Genomic DNA, 23,557 nt, shown 5'->3' on the forward strand with positions numbered 1-23,557 from the left:
TGTCGTAAAATGTTACTCGCCAGTAATTAGCAGACTCTTGCCTGTATAGTCGACGCTGCTGCAGCTGTGCCTCTTCTTACTGAAGAAAGGTTCAAAAGGCCAATTTAGCCTTGGCCGAGTTGGTATGTAGTTAACCGACTACTATCTTTCTTTGTCGTAAATAACAGGTCGTAAGTCTCTTGAAAAAAGTAAACAGTATACAGAGATACTATTGGGAGAATTTTAGGAAAGAGAGGTTCACCTCTAAACGAGACCGCATATAGGACACTGGTGCGGCCTATTCCTGAATACTGCTCGAATGTTTCAGATCCGTATCAGTTCGGATTAAAGGAAGACTTCGTTAGACGGATTGATAGATTTGTTACGGGTAGGTTCGAACAACACGATTAGTTACGTAGATGGTTCGGGAGCTCAAACGGGAATTCCTGGAGGGAAGGCCACATCGTTTTCGAGAACCACCACTGAGAACCAGCATTTGAAACTGAATGTTGAAAGACTCTGCTGCCGCCAACATATACTCCGCGTAAGTACCACGAAGATAAGATACCAGAAATTAGGGCTCATACGAAGGTACACAGGTAGTCGTTTTTCCCTCGCTCTGTTTGGGAGTAGAACAGGAAAGGAAATGACAAGTAGTGGTACAGGGTACCTTTCGCCACGCACCTTTTGTGGCTTGCGGAGTGTCTATGTAGATGTAGATTCAGATTTCCCGTGACGGCGGTGCGTAACAGGAAAGCCTATATTTGCTGTGGTGAGTGCCACATCTCGGCCGCCCCATCGAAGATTAAGCGTGTTCATCAGTGTCGATCATTACGCAGCTGTGACGTAAGAGGGAATTCGCCAAATGAATCGCATGGTGTTGCGGATATTCTAAGACTTTAACCATCCGGCTACGAAGGTTGTCAATTATGCTGCAATCGTCTTATATTTCGCTTACGGGTCAGGAGAATAACGTCAGAGAGATCAGGACACGTACAGAGGTATGTACACTACTGGCCATTAAAATTGCTACACCACGAAGATGATGTGCTGCAGACGCGAACTTTAACCGCCCAGAAGATGGTTCAAATGGCTCTGAGCACTATGGGACTCAACATCTTAGGTCATAAGTCCCCTAGAACTTAGAACTGCTTAAACCTAACTAACCTAAGGACATCACACACACCCATGCCCGAGGCAGGATTCGAACCTGTGACCGTTGCAGCCTCGCGGTTCCGGACTGCAGCGCCAGAACCGCACGGCCACCGCGGCCGGCCCGCCCAGAAGAAGATGCTCTGATATGCAAATGATTAGCTTTTAAGAGCATTCACACAATGTTGGCACCGGTGGCGACACCTACAACGTACTGACACGAGGAAAGCTTCCAACCGATTTCCCGTACACAAACAGCAGTTGACCGGCGTTGCCTGGTGAAATGTTGTTGTGATGCCTCGTGTAAAGGGGAGAAATGCGTACCATCACGTTTCCGACTTTGATAAATGTCGGATTGTAGCTTATTCCGATTGCGGTTTATCGTATCGCGACACCGGCCGATGTGGCCGAGCGGTTCTAGGCGTTTCAGTCTGGAACCGCGCGACCACTACGGTCGCAGGTTCAAATCCTGCCTCGGGCATGGATGTGTGTGATGTCCTTAGGTTAATTAGGTTTAAGTAGTTCTAAGTTCTAGGGGACTGATGACCTCAGATGTTAAGTCCCATAGTGCTCAGAGCCATTTGAACCATTTGAACGTATCGCGACATTGCTGCTCGCGCTGGTCCAGATCCAATGACTGTTAGCAGAGTATGGAATCGGTGGGTTCAGGAGGGTATTACGGAACGTCGTGCTGGATCCCAACGGCCTCATATCACTAACAGTCGAGATGACAGGCATCTTATCCGCATGCCTGTAACGGGTCGTGCAGCCACGCCTCGATCCCTGAGTCAACAGATGGGGACGTTTGCAAGACAACAACCATCTGCACGAACAGATCGACGACGTTTGCAGCAGCATGGACTATCAGCTCGGAGACCATCGCTGCGGTTACCCCTGACGCTGCGTCACAGACAGGAGCCCCTGCGATGGTGTACTCAACGACGAACCTGAATGTACGAATGGCAAAACTTCAAATCCAGATTCTGTTTACAGCATCATGATGGTCGCATCCGTGTTTGGCGACATCGCGGTGAACGAACATTAGAAGCGTGTATTGTCATCGCCATACTGGCTATCACCTGGCGTGATGGTATGGTGTGCCCTGGCCAGCACATTCTCCAGATCTCTCACCAACTGAAGACGTCTGGTCAACGGTGACCGAGCAACTGGCTCGTCACAATACGCCAGTCACTACTTTTGATGAACTGTAGTATCGTGTTGAAGCTGCATGGACAGACGTACCTGTACACGGCATCCAAGCTCTGTTTGACTCAATGCCCAGGCGTATCAAGGTCATTATTACGGCCAGAGGTGGTTGTTGTGGGTACTGATTTCTCAGTATCTATGAACCCAAATTGAGTGAAAATGTAATTACATGTCAGTTCTAGTATAATATATTTGTCCAATGAATACCCGTTTATAATCTGCATTTCTTCTTGGTGTAGCTATTTTAATGGCCAGTAGTGTAGATGTAGATGTAGATGCAGATATCCCGTGGGGGCCGTACGTAACAGGAAAGCCTGTATTTGCTGTGTCGGGTGCCACATCTCGCCCGCCCCATCGAAGATTAAGCGGTGTTCATCAGTGTAGATCATCACGCAGCTGTGACGCAAGAGGAAATTAGCCAGTGAATCGCATGGTGCTTCGTTGCCGGTATTCTAAGACTTTAACCATTCGGCTACGAAGGTTGTCAATTACTCTGCCATCGTCTTACATTTCGCTTACGGGTCATGAGAATAACGTAAGAGAGATCAGGACACGTACATAGGTTTGCAGAAATTCATTTTTCCGTCGTTCAATACGAGAATGGTACACGACAGAGGAACGACAATATTAGTTCGATATACTCTTCACCATTCAACTGTGCAGTGGATTGCAGAGTGTATGTGAAGATGCAGATCGTCGTGTATTAGAATCAGTGCATTAGGACTAATAACTTACGAGCAAACGTTACGAACCGTGCTATGTCAGCCCACGTCAAACAGCGTATGCTCTACAGTTGCTCTATTTCTATACCAACCAACGTCAATACACTCGCTGTGTAGCAGTAAATACTTGTCAGGCTGGCTGTAGCCAGGAAAGTAATTACTGTCTGGTAGTCGAATTTGGAGCGCTGCACGTCACATGAGCTGAAATTTAACGTGCGGAGGAACAGCAGGTGTGCAATCTGAAGAGCTGCGCCGCTGCACGGGTGAGCGTATTTCAAACGTCAACTGTAACGGAAGTTATTTCTAACTGCCAACAGAAATTTGTGCATACATAGAATATGGCAGGGTTGCCAGAAGCTCAGGTACCATAGGTCAGAGTTGAAGTCGGCATGGGTCGTCTGAAATAATCACCAGCAAAAGAGGTTCGTAAATTCGTCGTGAAGCGGGTGATTCGGAGAATGGACGATCGCGTTGAGATACCAAGGTGTTACAAAAGAACTCATTGACGTTCACAAGACTGTGTATCTTTTACATGAATTAACATAGGAACTTGCGATAGACTTTAACCTACGCTTATGGCTGAAAAACGTTTATTTTCAAAAGGAACATCCAAATTCAAAACGGGACATCTCTTAAGTGAAAGCAGATACAAACATGTCGTAATTTTTCAGTTAGGTTCATGATTAAACTTTTCGATTACCTTTCACATCTCCTCAGTGTGCTCTCCTTCAGACGCACGACAAATGGGCAGACATTCAGACCACAAACAAATTCGTCTCACATTTTTCCAGCTTTATTGACATTGCAACAGTACTGTCTCTATGCGGCGTTGTAGAACATGCTTAGCTCGTGGACGGGAAGGGACGTAAATGTAGTCCTGGGCGGCTTTGAAGGCCAGTGGAGCAGTGCGTAATCTGTACGCTCCCTACAGCCGATGTAACTTCGTAAGCTAATTGTTTGCTAAATATAGTCGCATTGTTTTAAGTGAAATGCACGTGTTGAAACGCAGAACGAATGCAATACGCCTTTTGTTCCTGTTGTATTCATCACACAATGTTTACTCTCTGCGACTACATGTACCACAGTGCTATGGATGTTATTCGCCGATATCTAAACTGATGTCCTACCTTCCTGTACTTTCTTCTTGACAGAGTTTTCCACTTATTCATTTCCTCACCAGTTCTGCGAAGAACCTACTCATTCGTTACCCTGTCACCCTGTACTTTGTGGTCATCAATCCCGATGTTTTGTTTCTCACTGTTCTCATTTCCGCTACTTAATAATTACTTTAGTCTTTCTTCGATTTGCTCTCATTTTACTCGTAAGACTGTTCATTCCATTCAGCAGATCGTGTAATTCTTGGCTTTCACTGAGGATAAAAATGTCATCAGTGAATGTTATCATTGATATCCTTTCACGTTGAATTTTAATTCCACTCTTGAACCTTTCTTTTATTTCCCTCATCGCGTCTTCGATGTATAGATTGAGTAGTGGGGCCAAAGACTACATTCTTTTTTAGTCCTAGCACTTCGTTCCTCGTCGTTCAGTCTTATATTCCCTCTTCGTTCTTGAACATGTTGTATATTACCCGTCTCTCCCTATAGCTTGCTACTATTTTCCTCAGAATTTCCGACATCTTATACAGTTTTATATCGCTGAAATCTTTTTCCAGGTCGACAAGCCCTATGAACGTGTCTTCATTTTTCTTTAGTCTTGCTTCCATAATCAACCTCAACTTCAGAATTGCGTTTCTGGTGCCTTTACATTTCCTAAAGTCAACCTGATGCTCATCTAACACATCTACAGTTTTCTTTCCTATTCTTCTGTATATTATTCTTGTCAGCAAATTGGATGCATGAGGTGTTACGTTGATTGTGCGATAATTCTCGCACTTGTCAGCTCTTGCAGTCTTCGGAATTGTGTGGATGATACCCTTCCGAAAGTAAGATACGATATCGCCAGACTCAAACGTTCTACACACCGACGTGGATAGTTGTTTTATTGCCACATCCCCCAATGATTTTAGAAATTTTGATGGAATGTTATCTATCTCTTCTACCTTATTTGATTTTAAGTTTTCCAAAGCTCTTTTACATTTTTATTCTAATGCTGGATCCCCTATCTCTTATGTGGTCTCCTGTTTCATCTTCTTTCACGTCGTCAGACAAGTTTTAATCACAGAGGCCTTCCATGTATTCGTTCTACGTCTCCGCCTCTCTTTTTTTGTATTTAACAATGGTATTCTCACTGCACTCTTAATGTTATTGCTTTTGCTTTTAGTTTCAGCGAAGGCTGTTTGACTTTCGTGTATGGTGAGTCAGACCTCTCTACAATCTTCTCGTTTTCAATTTCTTCACACTTGTCAAGTACAAAATATATGACAGGAACAGATGGCCTTACAATGAAAAATAGTCACAGGGGCACGTAGAGGTAGGCAAGAACTAAATAAAAATATGGGCTAATACAGCTTAGGAGCTGTTCATCATAATTCATTAAAAGAAACTTATGTTCAGTGAGCAGATAGTGCATGGTAATAATTTAAAGTTCAATTGCACTGACCTGACTTTAACTGTAGTGTAGTCCCGAATGCAGAGAACGATAACTAATGTGGATTGTCGTTGGTGGCTGACACATATGTCCTAGCATGCACAGGAACAAACTTTCGTGTCCAACAGAGTGCGTAACAACCCCCAATGACCATGGAAATCAATTTAATATAATGATAATGTCACACAACGGAAAACGTCTTATTTAGATGGATATTAATAAGGGAGATTCAATAAAGCAAGAAACAAATGGGTACCACACTGCTCACATAGATTAATGAGAGGAGGGAGGTTCTAGCTATGGAGGGAAACAAATGGAAACATGAAGATTATCCTGTGATACTTAAAAACGACCGCTGACAAGCTGATAAAGGATTACAACATTTAAGTATAATATTGGCACAGTTAGGTGGGAGGAGGATGAAAAACAGTTATGTTAATAATTCGCGGACGCGACTAGTGATTGGATGAGTTGTTAAATAAAAGTAGTAAGTACAGGGAAAGGTAGGAGTGAGCGCTATAGGCTGCCAGATTGCGCGTTGAGAGCAACAAGCTGTATGGCTGATTTTTAAGACTGCCTACTCGGCTCCTGAAGGCAGAGAACTGACTTCGCATCTGAATGACGACCACTTGTGCGATGACAGACCGTCTTACCAAAGCATGCGGAGCATGAATAAAGTAGCTGGCGGCATCAGTGGCAGGAGAATGTGATTTCCGCCCTCATTTTGTTTTTACTGCTTATGAACAGACATCTTTCGAGCGGTAAGAAGGCTCGTTTCATATACAAACCTCTCCCGCCAGCAAAAGGTTGCCCGACACGTGTTGATAACAGGATTTGTTTTAACCGGCTGTATCCGAATTTTAGTACATAAGGAGGATGATTTGGAGCACAGCACATCATGTCCTCTGAACCGATAACGTCGACATCTACGAGCAGCAGCAGCAAGTGTGTGTGTGTGTGTGTGTGTGTAACCTTCTTTCAAGATGTATACTGTAATCTTCGACTGTCAAGGCTTCAAGACATGTGCGAATGAATTTGTTCCTAAGGACTTAGCATTCCAAATGCTGTGCGATGATGGAACATTGTTTGCCTCTGGAAGTTACATTCTTCAATGTACAACACCGTATTACGAAGTTGATATCGAATCAGCAAAATGGTTGGCAGAGAACCATCACCACTACAACATTAATTCAGTTGGAGTCTCGCTGACCCTCGAATCATGAAACGACGCGACGCAGTCATGTTTCGATTCATGAGGGTCAGCAACTGATAAAAAAAAGGGGCCCCCCAAGGTCGCGATGGCGGCGTCACTGTCCCGCCGAGATAATTTGTCCTTTTAGGACAATTATCTGAGCAAGCACCCACGCCAGCAAAAGGTTGCCCGACACGTGCTGTTTGATAACGTAATGTATATAAAAGGTGGTAATGATTTATTTAATTTAGTCAGCAAAATGTCTTATGTAAGATGTTTTGAATACTATGTCAGTGTAAAACAATACAATAAAATATTTCTTTTGCTTTAGGGTCTGTGACACAGATATGACAATATTTCTTCCTCCCAATATGGAAAGGCGTTCAAATGGTGGCGCTTCATCAGTATCAAAAGCTAATTGCAGTGAAAACAAAGCAAAAAATGAAAGACCAACAACAAATTTAGATGCAGATAAAAGAGGAAATACAAGCTTTGACAGGTAAGCCCCCCCCCCCCCCAAACACACACACACACACACACACACACACACACACACACAGAAACAAGATAGCACCTTCTTGGCAGATGTTTTTTTCTTAAAATATTTTTCTACACATACAGTATGGAAAGCAGTCATGAGAATCTTTTCTGAGGCAGTAAGTAATGATGAAGTGAACATAGGTATGATTGAACACACTGCCAATACTATTATTCCAGTCCTCGCAGACATCTTCAATCTCTCCCTTGTTCAAGTGGTACATGTAGTACTGAGTCAAAGCAAAGCTTAATTCAACTAGTACTCAGAAATGATAAAACAAAATCAGCCAGCACCTACAGGCCAATCATCACCTGCAGGACCTAAAGCCTTGGAGTACATTGTTCATGCACAACTGACATTTGATCATAAAATTAATAACACTCTTGATGAATATCAATCAGACTTCTGAAAACACCACAGCACAGCTACTGCATTTATAAAGATGGCTGATGACATCAAACACGTTATGTACAGTGGTGAAGTGACAATTTTAACACTGCTTCATTTCAGCAAGGCTTTTGATGCTGTTTATATCCATATATTATTTATGAAAATGAAACAGCTGAATTTCTCAAACATTGTAGTACTTTGGTTCGATGGATACTTTAAAAACAGATGTCAATGAGTGATCTGTGGATCAGAGAAGTCACCATGGAAACATGTGATCTCTGGAGGCCCCAGCGTTTTCTCTTTGACCTATTGCACTTTCTCACTGTGTACTGATAATGAATATCTGTGTTACATTCTTGTAATTTATCACTTATAAGCTGAGACATCCAATTGCAGTTACACAACAGCCCCGAAAAAGATTGCTGCTGCCATATCAGGCACTAATGACGGCCTGTGTTCAATAGTGCGAGGGGCAAAAAACCTGTGTCTTAAACTAAACTGTAAGAAGTCACAGGTCATCATCATCATCATCATCATCATCATATCACACTGGAAGTTGATCAGTGGACATTTTCCAGTTAAATTTCAACATAATCTTGGATGACATATTTATAGGAAAGGACAAGCTATTAAAGCATGCAAGAAATCTTTCTTGCTTATTAGTAATTCAAAAATTTTGAAAAATATTCCAACCTTCAGCCCTGAAAATCTTTACTACTCTATCTGAGTCGAGTGGCGAGCTATATCCGTGTTTGGTGCATGGATAACCGTTTCAGATCTACACTCTACAAAATAAGAACGATTTACCTCGATTACCTCGAAGGAATTATCGGAATGAGACGAGAATCAGTAGATGTGACGTGCGTGTCAAGACAAACAAATGATTACACTTACAGAAAAGTTCGACGACTTAGTCAAGGGAAAGAACTTTAAAAACGCGTTAGTCCATCTCTCGCTCTTACGCAAGCAGTTATTCGAGGAAACATCGATTGATATAGTTGTTGGATGTCCTCCTCAGGGATGTCGTGCCAAATTTTGTCCAATTACTGCGCTAGATTTTCAAAAACTCCAGCCAGTTGGAGCAACCTGCCCATAATTCTCCAAACGTTCTCAGTTGGGGAGAAATCCGGTGGCCTTGCTGACCAAAGTAGTGTTTGGAAAACACGACGAAAAGCATTAGAAACTCCTGCCGTGTGCAGGGAGGGGGGGGGGTCACTATTTTGCTGAAATGTAAGCCTAGGAGGGTATGTCATGAAGGGCAACAAAACGGGAAGTAGTATATCGTCGAAGTACCGCTGTGCTGTGAGGACGCCACGATTGACTACACAAGGGCTTCTGCTATGAATTAAAATGACAACCCAGGCTATCACTCTATGTTGTCGTCCCGAATGACGGGCGTCAGTCCGTTTCGTATGACACTGCTGTTCGCTAGACATCGGGGCTCATTTCGAAGCTGGGCTCATCGATAAAGAAAATTCTACTCCAATCAATGAGATACCCGGGTGAAGTATGTGGAGACGCTCCAAGCAGCGTGGGGTAATAACTTAAATGTCACCCACCATAAGATCCGACAGATGTCACTAAACCCGCCCAAGGATGTAAACACCCACGCATGAGCAGCGCCTATTAGACGGAGGGAGTCCGACAGCCGATCAGCTCTAATTATTGCACCAGGGAGGAGGTGCACTGCTAGTATCGTCTGTAGTTCAACCATGCCTAGACGGTCAACACCGCGGTTCGATCGCGTCCGCATTGCTACTTTGTGACAGGAAAGGCTCTCAACAAGGGAAGTGTCCAGGCGATTTGGAGTGAACCAAAGTGATATTGTTCAGATATGGAGGAAATACATAGAGACAGGAATTGTCGATGACATGCCTCGCTCAGGCCGCCCAAGGGATACTATTGCAGTTGATGACCGATACCTACGGATTATGGCACGGAGGAACCCTGACAGCAACACTACCATGTTGAATAATGCTTTTCTTGCAGCCACAGGGCGTCATGTTACGACTGAAATCGTGAGCAAAAGGCTTCATGATGCGCAGCTTCACTCCCGACGTCCATGGCGATGTCCGTATTTGCAGCCACGACTCCATGCAGCGCGATACAGATGGGCCCAACAATGTGCAAAATGGACCGCTCAGGAATGGCATCACGTTCTCTTTATCGATGAGTGTCGCATAGGCCTACAACCAGACGTGTTTGGAGGCAACCTGGTCAGGCTGAACGCCTTAGACACACAGTCCCGCGAGTGCAGCAAGGTGGAGGTTCCCTGTGGTTTTGGGGTGGCATTATGTGGGGCCAACGTACGCCGCTGGTGGTCATGGAAGACGCTGTAACGGCTGTACAATACGAGAATCCCATCCTCCGACCGATAGTGCAACAATATCGACAGCCTATTGGTGAGGCATTCGTCCTCATCGACGACGTTCGCGCCCCTATCGTGCACATTTTGTGAATGACTTCCTTCAGGATAACGACATCGTTCGGCTAGAGTGGCCAGCATATTCTCCGGACACGAGCCCTCTCGAACACGCCTGGGATAGATTGAAAAGGGCTGTTTGTGGACGACGTGACCCACCAACCACTCTGAGGGATCTATGCCGAATCGCCGTTGAGGAGTGGGACAATCTGGACCAACAGTATCTTGATGTACTTGTGGATAGTATGCCACGACGAATACAGGTGTGCATCATTGCAAGAGGACGTGCTGCTGGGTGTTAGAGGTACCGGTGTGTACAGCAATGTGGACCACCAGCTCTGAAGGTCTCGCTGTATGGTGGTACAACACGCAGTGTGCGGTTTTCAGGAGGAATAGAAACGGCGGAAATGATCTGTATGTTGATCTCTATTCCAATTTTCTGTACAGGTTCCAACTCTCGGAACCGAGGTGATGCAAAGCTTTTTTTTGAAGTGTGTATTTATTTGTTTTTGTCTTAGTGTGTGTATAAGTAACGTATGGCGGAATCATGAAATAGTTCTTGCATCGTGCGTCCTCTGTTGGGAGCTAGCCCTAAGTCAGCTACACCTACTAGGCGTCTAGGTGCCCACCCATGTGCGTCCGTGTTCCGTATCTTCCGGACAACACCGCTGTAACGCCTTATCGCCAGCTCAACTCGACGCATACTGAGCGAGCAAGGGAGTGACCGAGTTGGCTGCCCCAGGGAGACTCTACCACCAACGAGTTACAGCAACAATTTACAACTGGCGTCAAGGGAATCTAGTAGCTTCGATTCTTGAGTTAAAAATCACCCCATGTTCTTATATTCAAACGTGTAGCAGATACATTCTAGTAAATCAGATCTTTTTGAAACGCCCCGTAGATCGGTGCTGCCCATTGGGGGTACAAGCAGTGATGTATCACTGTCTGGTACACAATGCCGGCCGCCGTGGCCGAGCGGTTCTAGGCGCGTCCATTTGGAACCGCGCGGCCGCTACGGTCGCAAGTTCGGCTCCTGCCTCTGGTATGGATGAGTGTGATGTCAGGTTAGTTAGGTTTAAGTAGTTCTAAGTTCTAGGGGACTGATGACCTCAGATTTTAAGCTCAGAGCCATTTGAACCATTTTTGGCACACATTCTTGAACGAGCGAGGTTATTTGTTTACACAGCGTTTGGCTAACATCACACCACACAAGAAAATATTTTTTTGTCTTTAATAATACATGTACACATATTTAAAATACAGAAAAATTCCTAACTGTAAGTTAGTTAAATTTACAATATTTAAGAAGCACAGAATGCCACAGACAGCTATCCAGCTGAACATATTCATTTGAAGTCTCTCTTGTCCTCAGGATCTCCTCCGGATCGCCAGAAAAGGCTCCTTTTGGGCATATGCATATGATATGCTGAACAGTTTGTCGTTCTGCGTCACAGTCAGAACAGGGCTATGATGTTTATCCCCGTTTATATGCTTAGTTGTCACATCTTCCACTGTCTGCCCTTACAGTGTTCAGTGCAGGCAACAACTTAGAGTGCTCTTCAGAATCTGGTGGCGTGTACCAGATGCAGGGCATGTTAATTTGTTCTGAGCTAACGTTGTTCTACCATATTCTCTGTTGTTGTTTGCTCCACTGGCCGTCAAAGGTTTTGAACCTTGTAGAGGTGGATGGCGAGAACGAATTCTCTCTTTATGGAGTGCAGCTATGTTCTCATGTACTAGGAGATAATTTTTGCCACCTAGTTTTGTAAACTCCCGCTTGAGAGTAGATTCTCCCCACAAACGCGGGGAGCTATATGGCAGAGAGTAGGCAACCAGAAACCTTCTGGCTCTTCCTGTGATGATGCGAGTAGTCTGGTGTACGTGTTGTTGATCCAGACTGAAGCACATAATTCTTCCACAGGACACACGACCCCAAGAGCAATGTTGGAGGTGATGATACACCTGCTGTACGACACAGTATCTGCAAGACACTGTTTCTTCTTCTTAGCGGCAGTTTTCAGCAAGTGCTCTTTAAAGCTGAGCGTCCTGTCATGGGTGACTACCAGATAATATAGACTTTTGTTGTGGTTCAGCTGTTCCTCTTATAAATATATCTTGAATTACCAGTTGGGAAGATTTTTGTTACGGTGGAAACTGGTGACTTCTGTTTTGTACACGACTGACATTATTCCAGCACATGGCCGTAAGCTCCAATTAAGGGAGTATTTGCGAACAATTTTAAGGTCTTCGGTCAAGACAGACTCAGCAATGTACTGGGAAACAGGAGTGGAACTACCACTGATCCTGGTGGAAGGCCATTATTAAGTTTCATCAGAGTTCTCGCCTTACACAGAAGAGCCAAAGAAACCGGTACACCTGCCTAATATAGTGTAGCGGCCCGCGAGCACGCAGAAGTGCCGCAGTACGACGTGGCATGGCCTCGACAAATGTCTAAAGTAGTGCTGGAGGGAACTGACACCATGAATCCATGAATCCTGCAGGGTTGTCCATAAATCCGTAAGATACGAGGAGGAAGTGGGGAGAGATCTCTTCCGAACAGCACGTTGCAAGACAACCCAGATGTTCTCAATAATGTTTGTGTCTGCGGAGTCTGGTGACCAGCGGAGGTGTTTAAACTCGGAAGCGAGTTCCTGGAGCCACTGTGTAGCAATTCTGGACGTGTGAGGTGGCGTAGTCCTGCTGGAATTGCCCAAGTCTGTCGGAATGCATGATGGCATGAATGGATTCAGGTGGCCAAACAGAATGCTTACGTACGTGTCAACTCTCAGAGTCGTTTCTAAGCCATCACTCCAGCTGTACACGCCCCACACCATTACAGAGCCTCCACCAGCTTGAACAGTCTCCTGTTCACATGCAAGTCCATGGATTCATGAGGTTGTCTCCACACCTGTACACGTCCATTCGCTCAGTACTATTTGAAACGAGACTCGTCGAACCAGGCAACAGTCCAGTAGCGGTGTTAATGGACCCAGGCAAAAGCTTTGTGTCGTCCAGTCATCAAGGGTGCACGAGTGGGCCTTCGTCTCCGAAAGCCCATATCGATGATATCTTTGAATGGTTCGCACGCTGACACTTGATAGCCCAGCACTGAAGCCTGCAGCAATCTGCGGAAGGGTTCCATTTCTGTTGAGTTGAAAGATTCCCTTCAGTCGTCGTTGGTCCCGTCCTTGCAGGATCTGTTTCCGGCAGTGGCGATGTCAGAGATTTGATGTTTTAGTGGTTTCCTGATAGTCACGGTACAGTCGTGAACTGGTCGTAGGAGTAAATATCCTCTTCATCGCTACCTCGGAGATACTGTGTCCCATCGCCCGTTCGCCGACTATAACACCACGCTGTAACTCAATTAAACCTTGATAGCGTGTCATTGCAGCAGCAGTAACCGATTAACAACTTCGCCAGACATTTGTTGTCTTATACACTCCTGGAAATGGAAAAAAGAACACATTGACACCGGTGTGTCAGACCCACCATACTTGCTCCGGACACTGCGAGAGGGCTGTACAAGCAATGATCACACGCACGGCACAGCGGACACACCAGGAACCGCGGTGTTGGCCGTCGAATGGCGCTAGCTGCGCAGCATTTGTGCACCGCCGCCGTCAGTGTCAGCCAGTTTGCCGTGGCATACGGAGCTCCATCGCAGTCTTTAACACTGGTAGCATGCCGCGACAGCGTGGACGTGAACCGTATGTGCAGTTGACGGACTTTGAGCGAGGGCGTATAGTGGGCATGCGGGAGGCCGGGTGGACGTACCGCCGAATTGCTCAACACGTGGGGCGTGAGGTCTCCACAGTACATCGATGTTGTCGCCAGTGGTCGGCGGAAGGTGCACGTGCCCGTCGACCTGGGACCGGACCGCAGCGACGCACGGATGCACGCCAAGACGGTAGGATCCTATGCAGTGCAGTAGGGGACCGCACCGCCACTTCCCAGCAAATTAGGGACACTGTTGCTCCTGGGGTATCGGCGAGGACCATTCGCAACCGTCTCCATGAAGCTGGGCTACGGTCCCGCACACCGTTAGGCCGTCTTCCGCTCACGCCCCAACATCGTGCAGCCCGCCTCCAGTGGTGTCGCGACAGGCGTGAATGGAGGGACGAATGGAGACGTGTCGTCTTCAGCGATGAGAGTCGCTTCTACCTTGGTGCCAATGATGGTCGTATGCGTGTTTGGCGCCGTGCAGGTGAGCGCCACAATCAGGACTGCATACGACCGAGGCACACAGGGCCAACACCCGGCATCATGGTGTGGGGAGCGATCTCCTAAACTGGACGTACACCACTGGTGATCGTCGAGGGGACACTGAATAGTGCACGGTACATCCAAACCGTCATCGAACCCATCGTTCTACCATTCCTAGACCGGCAAGGGAACTTGCTGTTCCAACAGGACAATGCACGTCCGCATGTCTCCCGTGCCACCCAACGTGCTCTAGAAGGTGTAAGTCAACTACCCTGGCCAGCAAGATCTCCAGATCTGTCCCCCATTGAGCATGTTTGGGACTGGATGAAGCGTCGTCTCACGCGGTCTGCACGTCCAGCACGAACGCTGGTCCAACTGAGGCGCCAGGTGGAAATGGCATGGCAAGCCGTTCCACAGGACTACATCCAGCATCTCTACGATCGTCTCCATGGGAGAATAGCAGCCTGCATTGCTGCGAAAGGTGGATATACACTGTACTAGTGCCGACATTGTGCATGCTCTGTTGCCTATGTCTATGAGCCTGTGGTTCTGTCAGTGTGATCATGTGATGTATCTGACCCCAGGAATGTGTCAATAAAGTTTCCCCTTCCTGGGACAATGAATTCATGGTGTTCTTATTTCAATTTCCAGGAGTGTATATGCATTGCCGAAGGCAGCTCCACATTATATATCTCTCTATTTGAATACGCATGCTTATACCAGTTTCTTTGGCTCTTCGGTGTATTATCCATTAGAACATGGGAGCGTCTATTGCTTAATATAGCACTGATCATGTTCCGAATTATGAAATATGGCATGGCTCGTAAGAGTTTGAATACTAACCTTTGCTTCCACACAGTGTCATAAGTCGCTGTTAGGTCTATAAACACAGTTAAGATCTCTTGTTTGTTTTGGAATCCTACTTCAGAAAAGTTGTAATTGACATTACCTGTTCAGTGCAGCTGTGGTTTGGGTGAAATGCTGCCTGTCCAGCAGGAAGATTGTGGCTGAGTGTGTTATACAGCACTCTTTCCAAAAGCTAATATATTGTGGAACCGATTTCCTTTTCCATCCACACGTCACATCCAAGCTTGCACCCCAGTGATGTCATCGTGTACGAAACTTTTCATTACAGACGGCAATATCGACAAGCTAGATAAGTTTGCGTTTGAAAATTAGATGTTTCTTTTATAGCACGTGGGCATGTCTTCAACATAAGACGAATTGTTAGACACACCAAAAGTCCTGGAAACGACCTAATACCCATTAAATCAACCTCACGAAAGTTGTCAATGCCGGGCCCGGAAGACTAGTAACGGAAAAGGCTGAATGAAAACAATCCATTCGGATGGATTTTTGAAGGAAACAAGTTGAAAATTACCCGCCGCGTTTTAATGCATATAAAAGCACCTCTAAATTGTTGATTTAGCGCCTGCGTAAATTAAATTCAAACAACATGCGACGCACGACACAATTAACATCAATAGTGATACGAGCAACAAAGCTGGGTGGTCAAAATAAGGCTCAATGGCTTGTGCGTCAATTACTCCTGGCCGACCGCTACAGCCGAGCGGTTCTAGGCGCTTCAGTCCGGAATCGCGCTGCTGCTACGGTTGCAGGTTCGAATCCTGCCTCGGGCATGGCTGTGTGTGTTGTCCTTAGGCTAGTTAGGTTTAAGTAGTTCTTAGTATAGGGGACTGTTGACCTCAGATGTTAGTGCTTAGAGCCATTTCAACCATTTTTTGAACTACTCCTGCTACAAAAATCTGGGCTCGTTTGACACTCCTCACCACCTCCAATTTTTTTGTATCCTTAAAAACAATATCTTCTTCCCTGCACAAAATGGGAACTCGTTACAATGAAGCAAACATACATCCTAGAGGAAAAAAATCGGTAGGTGTGATGTACGTGTACAGACTAACAATTTCAGAGAAGTTTGATTTATTCGTGAGAAAGACCTTCACAAACTGAGCAAGTCAATAACGAGTTGGTTGATCTCTGATCCTAATGGAAGCAGTTATTCCAATTGGAATGATTAATAGGATTGTCGGATGTCCTGGCGAATTCTGACCAATAGACGGGTTAGATCATCCCGAGATAGTTGGAGAGTACTGCCTATAATGCTCCAGACGTTCTCAAATGGGGAGAAATCCTGCGATCTTGCTGGCCAACGTAGAGTTTGGAAAGCACGTAGATAAGCAGTAGAAACACTCGCTGTCTGAGGGCAGGTATTATCTTGCTGAGAAGTAACTCCAGAATGGCTTGCCATGAACTCAAACAATATAGGACATAGATTATCGTCGACGTACTACTGTGCCGGAAAGAGTAGCTCATGCGACGAGCAAAGGGGTCCTGCTACGAAAAGAAAATTCACACCAGACCACCACTTACGCCGTATGACGGGTGATTGGTGTCGCACCATTGTCCGAGTCGTCTACAGACGTGTATTCGGCGTGGAATGAAGTAGTCTTCAGTGATGAGATCCCTTGTAAAATGAGCATCGAATAGCCATCAACTGTGTGAATCAATGCCAAGCCGAATAAATGCTTGAACAAGAGCCAGAGTATTTGTTCGCACATGCACATCATGTCCACCGATTTCCGTCCAATTCGGATAATTCCTTCATGTTGCATTGTTGTTTTTCTTTTTTTTCCTTTCTTATTCTTTATTACTTGAGGATTGCCTAACCATAGATAAGTTGTAAGACATACAGTATCTTAAAATGTAAGTCAGACTGAGGACATAAAAATTTACTTTAATCTGATGAAATGAACATTTGATAATGGATAGTACAGAGCAATGTTCTGAAAGTTATTGTAAGCTAAAATAAAATGACTCTAAACTCTGTTTGACCAGCCAGCCGTTGCGACCGAGTGGTTCTAGGCGCTTCAGTCTGAAACCGCGCGATCGCTACGGCCGCAGGTTCGAATCCTGCTTCGGGCATGGATGTTTGTGCTGTCCTTAGGTTAGTTAGGTTTAAGTAGTTCTAAGTTCTAGGGGACTGATGACCTCAGATGTTAAGTCGCATAGTGCTCAGAGCCATTTGAGCCATCTGTGGGACCCAAGTTCAATTGGAATCCTGCAGGAAGTAAAATCAATTAAACTTACACATCTGGGCACCGCGCAAAATAAGGGTGACACAACATTCGACGTAGATAAGAATGCAAGATACATAACTAAATGAATTAAGTAAGTGTTGAACAGAAGAGGGATTGCGCTACTGCTCGAACGAAACTTACACTCTTCAAATACAGCGAGAGGACACACTTCAGCACCAGATGAGAGGCGTGAAGCGAATCCTCTTCCTTCAAAAAAGGTATCTCCAGAAATCTCACATTTCTAAGATTGGCGTGTAGAGGGTTCTGCATGCAACAGCCTATGTGACGAACGAATATGTTCCCTTTTCTACACAAATACAGGAGAAGGGAACAGAAACTTCCCACCCAAAACCTTGCAAAAAGTATCATGACGATGCAGGAGGTTGCAGCTGGTGTTGAACAGTCCCTCTCCATTGCTCAGCACCGACTAGATCGCGTCTTGTGATGGAGGTGTCTCTTTGGACTGGGCAGTCCATAATTTTTACAATCAACTAAATATCTGACAGAAGGAAAACACTAGTATACACTAAATGTATTCGCTGTTGCGAATGTGGACAACCATTAGCTGTTGAATGGAGTGTAGACAATGAACATTTGGCCCGCATCTCGTGGTCGTGCGGTAGCGTTCTCGCTTCCCACGCCCGGGTTCCCGGGTTCGATTCCCGGCGGGGTCAGGGATTTTCTCTGCCTCGTGATGGCTGGGTGTTGTGTGCTGTCTTTAGGTTAGTTAGGTTTAAGTAGTTCTAAGTTCTAGGGGACTTATGACCACAGCAGTTGAGTCCCATAGTGCTCAGAGCCATTTGAACCATTTGAACAATGAACATTTGTGGCATACCGGTACTCCAACCCGGATTTCCCGCTTGCCGTGAGCTGTCGCCTTATCATTTGGCTATCCCTGCACGACGCCGAGCCAAACCCGAACTTCCATATGTTGCCAACCATGCGTCTACAGCCTGTACTCGTACATCCATTACGTACTCTCATATTTTCCGTAAAGGTCAGGAATTTTACATAAAGGTCTCTTTCCAGGTGTCGACGAATAATGACGATATTCTAGTGCCAGTGTTACTCCGAATAACAGAATAACAAAAGCACTGGAATGTCCTGATCACCAGTATGTGGCCTTATGTTTGATGTGCCGACATAAAGGCCAAATTCATGATCAGACACTCTCGGGGGGAAACAGTGGGGTTCGGCGGCATCCGACCCTGTGACAAATGGATTATAGTGAACAATGAGCATTTCGGGGAACATGACTAGTTCTAAGAAAACTGCTATTGAGACACAGTGAAAAGCATGCATACAGAGATTCGTTACATTCAGTAACTTGTGGTCTCTCTAAAGGAAGGGACCTGTAAGTGTAGACCTCAGATTCTAAAACAAGTTCAGGACAGTCCTACACAGAGGAGAGGATCAAACTACCAGACCTGTGATGTGGAAACAAGAAATCAAAAGGAGTGCGCTCGAATATAACGAGGAAAGATCACTGAAAACTATTAGCAGAAGGTATACGAATAATAAATGGAAATTTAGAGTGCAAGGAAATTTAGACTACAAGGAAATAGGATGGTGACACATCACACATGAAGTATAAAAATCTGCTGCACCGAACAAGTTCGTTCACATGGCGCACCACGAGAAATTAACACTCCGCGAAGATATAGCACTGTAAATCATATCGAAACGTGAAGCATTAAATTTAGCGACAACTAAGGTATTAAGCCCACGTTGTCGCTAACTTGACTAAGGACAAAAGGTATCTGCAAGATCGCATGTAATACGCATTTTCAATTAGAATGAAAGCGCGAGGCTCACTAAAAGCATCTGCAATTATTAGCTCTACATGGAAGCGTTGATTTAGTTGCATCTTCCGACATGCTAGCCTGCAACCTAACTTAGACTAGATTATGTTCCATAGGAACAGGGGTAATCACACAAGGGCGACTGCAGCTAGAGTGACAAAAGACCAGCCTCAAGGCGTTCGTTAAAGAAGGAGCCTCCCTTGTTTGCGAAGACTACAGATTTACAGATAGCTGTGTCAGAGGGCATCTATGGAACGGAAATGCTTAGGCTAGTATTGCAACGCTCCGAACCAACGAAAGTTCCCTGACCTACCTCGTTGTATTTGAGAAACACTCGACCACGTACCTATAACGTACAGGTAGATATTCCGGACGTGGTAAAGTACAAGTAAATGAGTTGGTGGTCTCAAGTGAAACAAAACAGAACAGCTCAAACGTCTGCTTTCCCCGAGTATCTGTAAAATCTCAATAGTCAGAGGTGCAAACAAAAACTTACGAATTAAAGTGCGCGTCATTTATGATGGCGGCCGAGTTTAGGTTCGTTCTGCGCATCTGACGTCACAAAACACAGTCAGCCAATGAACATAGAACGTCGTTGCCAGAGCTCGACTGCAGTGCAGAGCACGGACGAATGTCTTCAGTTTTAGAAACGTTCAGTCATAAATAAAGTAATTGAACAAAAGAAATGTCTTGATAGCAGACTTTCTTTTATAGAAAGTTTGTAAAAATCATTCTTTATACCAATTGCTTCATATTCTATTAATTAATTAAACCACACAAGCAATAAGCCTCCTAATTCAGGCGATAGCAAGGAAAGGTGTTTGTGTCATTCTCACTAACCGCTTTTTCGCAATAAAGAACAGCGGTAATTGTTTATTTCATTTTGTACTTCGACGAAACGTAATTCATAATCGCACCAACAGTGTTTGTCGGTATTTTGCGTGATATTTTAAAGTCGTCCGGGAAATATATTTGAATGATGAGTTGTGTTAGCGTAGTGGTTAAAGTGTATGGCTGCTAAGCAAAAGGTTCTGAGGTCAAACTTTGCTTGGTGCTTAATATATTCTTTTTTTAAAAACAATATCGAAGTGTCTTACTTTATGAATTTTATTCGTTTGAATGTAATTTTTAGTGGCAACTAAACTCGACGTACGGAAAGTATATGCTATGGACTTTTACCTCTGCAAACTCTTCGAAATTTCGTGCAGTGGTTTACTACATCTAATGCTGCACAACAACTGCATTGAACATCGACACAAAATTAAGTCATTTATGGGGGGAAGGTATGTCAAGAAGATGTGTAAAAATCAAATTTTTGGGCCAAATAGTTTTTGTGAGATCAAATGATAAAGTGTGTCAAAGCAGTCGGAACACCATGTGTCTGCACAGGCGAGCAGTGCAGTGATGACAAAATCGCGCACATCGCGGAATGCGGGGAGCACGTCTCTGTAGCAGCAAAAGGGTTAATGCGGCCGTGGTGGCTTTGACTTCATAAACTGTGCGCTCCCCCCTAAACGTTAAGTTTAGGAACTATACTATGGCGCTGCTTCTCTTGGCGCGTACAACTGGCAACGCAGCAATCTCCCACGTCTGGGCGGGCATGTGCGAACCGCCAAGACAAAAGAATTGAAGTATAGTAAAATCTTCTCGGACTTCCAGCCGCATCGGGTGGTCAAAATCCTACAAGCTTCCGACCGAGCTCACCTCGGCCATTGTCGAGTGGTAAATGACTGCCGTGTCGCCGTGGACTCGTCGCTCGCTGCTTGCTGTGACGTCACTGCTGTTCTCTTCCTGCACTAATGCACTAATGTTTTAGTCCCACGTCCGTCGTGACTGATTCAAGTACGTGGTGGCCGGGTCCCAGGCTGCGCTGAGCTGCAAACCGCTGCCCTTTTTGATCATGCTTTCAGATTTTTTTATTTCTATAGTTTTTATAACAGTATCCCAAAATGCCTTCGTCCTCATTGTCACACATGTTTCGTTGAATAGTATTGGGTGTCGATTTTCTAAAGTGTGTTCTACCACAGTTGACTTTACAGGATAGATTAGTCATAAGCACTTCTCGTGTTACGTCTGGCGTTGCTCCACAGTGTGTACCGGCTGCTACTACTTCGGCCAAACAGTAATCACCGTGGAACAACTCCGCACAAAATACGAGAGGTGCTTTGTGCCTACGCTATCCTGGAAAGTCAGCTGAAATAGAACACACTGTAGAAAATTGTCAACGAATTCCATTCGAAGAACCAAATTTCGTTATAAGGACGAGGGGATTTTGAGTTAGCGTCGTGAAACAAGCTGTAGAAATAGAAATACCTGAAACATCACCAATAGGGACGACGGTCTGCAGCTCAACGCAGCCTGGGACGTGGCCACTGTGAGGTTGCCGACGGACGCAAGACGAGGATATTACCATAGAGAGGAGGGGAGCACCAGTGACGTCACAGGCAGCATCACGGCTATATAACGGCGAGGCAACGTCGATACGGCAGTCATTTACCACTTGATAATTGTCGAGGAGAGCTCGGTCGGAGCCGGCCGGAGTGGCCGTGCGGTTCTAGGCGCTACAATCTGGAGCCGAGCGACCGCTACGATCGCAGGTTCGAATCCTCCCTCGGGCATGGATGTGTATGATGTCCTTAGGTTAGTTAGGTTTAATTAGTTCTGAGTTCTAGGCGACTGATGACCTCAGAAGTTAAGTCGCATAGTGCTCAGAGCCATTTGAGCCATTTTTGAGCTCGGTCGAAAGCTCGTCGGGATTTTAATATTCCATATCGCCAGGAGACCGTACATTCATACAAAACTTATTAATAATCCACGAAATCTTAAATTTTGGAAGGGGGCGAAAATACGTTCCCCTTTCAACATCCCACTAGTTTTGTAGCTCTACTTGATAAAATCGTGAGTGAGTGGTTTCAGACGGATGTATTGTAACTGAATAAACATGTGAACACTCTTCTTCGCCGAGCTGTGACCATTATCTCGGCTAGAAATGATGTTATACGGTGTCAGAGTGATGTCTTCCGGAGGTGACTTTTTGTATGATACCCTTCATTACTACGCACATTCAGCCGAGCACGAGAGCGCCGTCGCTTTGGGCGAACTTGCCGTAGCGGAATATGCTACAAAGCAAGGAGGTCGTGAAGTAAGACTAGTTTTTTAGCCAAGACAACACATTATGATTCATGTTTGTATAGAGATGACACAAAGTTTTATAACCACTATATCAACTTTAGCAATAAGAATAACGAATAAAATAAAATACGCCAACTTGCACAAAGAGAGATATCCCAACGATCGAACATTTGTAATCGAGAATGATGTGTCAGAGATACGCACTGTAACCAATCTGCTTTACTTCAATTGATAGGGGTATTGTATGGGAACATTTTGCTTCGTAAACTGCAAAAATAAAGAAATGAGTGGCCAAGCAAGACTCACTGCCCTGAATAAACGACAGGGAACACAATGTGGCTGCTGCTGAATTTCAGTTTCAACAAAATCGCTCTTTATTACTAAAGGAAGAACCACTTGAAGAAGCTGTTGACGATAGGGATTCGATCAATGGCCTGCAACGGAAACGTGTTGTTTCCTCGTTACCTCCGAAATATTTCTATGTAATAATTTGCCACAATGGTCATCAATATGCATACAGAAGTTTTACAGTATAAAAAAGAATATATTTCAATAAGCTGAGAGCTGATATTCAACTAGAGATCAGGCATGGTGGCTGGATTGGGAAGTCGTGAACTAAAGTTGAAATATTACACTAAAACTTCATAGAAACTACAGTAGTATAGGAATGCGTATTCAAATACAGAGATATGTAAACAAGCAGAATACGGCGCAGCGGTCGGCAATGCCTATATAGGACAACAAGTATCTGGTGCAGTTGTTCCCTGCTGCTACATTGGCAGGTTATCAAATTTTAAGTAAGTTTGAACATGATGTTATAGTCGGCCCACGAGCGATGGGACACAGGATCTCCGAGGTAGCGATGAAGTGGAGATTTTCCCGTATGACCTTTTCACAAGTGTACCATGAGTATCAGGAATCTAGTAAAACATAAAATCTCTGATACCACTGCGGCCGGAAAAAGATCCCGCGAGAACGGGGCTAACAACGACAACGCGACAGCAGTGCAACCCTTCCTCAAATTGCGGCATATTTCAATGGTGCGCCATCAACAATTGTCAGCATGCGAACCATTCAACGAAACATCATCGATATGGGCTTTCGGAACCGAGGGCCCACTCGTGTGCCCTTGATGACTGCACTACACACACACTGGACTCGCATTCGGGAGGAC

The sequence above is a fragment of the Schistocerca americana genome, chromosome 3 (genome assembly GCF_021461395.2).
Source record: "Schistocerca americana isolate TAMUIC-IGC-003095 chromosome 3, iqSchAmer2.1, whole genome shotgun sequence".
NCBI lineage: Eukaryota > Metazoa > Arthropoda > Insecta > Orthoptera > Acrididae > Schistocerca > Schistocerca americana.